At 55.1% G+C, this 454-nt stretch overlaps 1 protein-coding gene across 1 annotated transcript in view; it reads left to right on the top strand.

The window, feature by feature from the left end:
• Positions 1-454, top strand: part of MMAB (methylmalonic aciduria (cobalamin deficiency) cblB type) — a gene marked incomplete at its 5' end in the record, with an annotated part of 3,537 nt that overhangs the window by 287 nt on the left and 2,796 nt on the right. The window lies entirely within an intron of this gene.

The raw sequence follows: 454 nt of genomic DNA on the forward strand, positions 1-454 counted from the left end.
ATTCAATAAATTTAGTATTAAAACCAATAACTACTTAAGACTCTGACCCTTGATTACTTTCTAAGAAAGAAATGTCTTTAACCCAGAAGGGAACCGGCAGATCAGGCGGTCAGCTGTGGCAGACACACACATCTCCAGGTTTATTTAGGTCTGTTGTTGCTGCCCCCAGTTATGGACATGAGTCCCTGGTCACACAGCTCCAGGTTTGGAATCAGGGCAAAGGGACCAGGTGGCCACGATGGTGGGGCAGGCCCCGCCGTGGCAGTGTCAGCCGTGGCAGCTTCGCTGTGCACCAGAACGCAGGAGGAGCTGATCAGAGGTTCCATAAAGCTTTACCGGGTGGCGGCGAGGTGCCTCCGTGGAACTGGGCGTGCTGTTGAGCCAGTGCTGTGGGCAGCTCTGTCACTGCTGTCCTTCCGGCGGAGGCTGGTTTCGTGCCCTACCACAGCCGGGG

This window comes from Buceros rhinoceros, unplaced genomic scaffold (genome assembly GCF_000710305.1).
Source record: "Buceros rhinoceros silvestris isolate BGI_N320 unplaced genomic scaffold, ASM71030v1 scaffold20079, whole genome shotgun sequence".
Lineage (NCBI taxonomy): Eukaryota > Metazoa > Chordata > Aves > Bucerotiformes > Bucerotidae > Buceros > Buceros rhinoceros.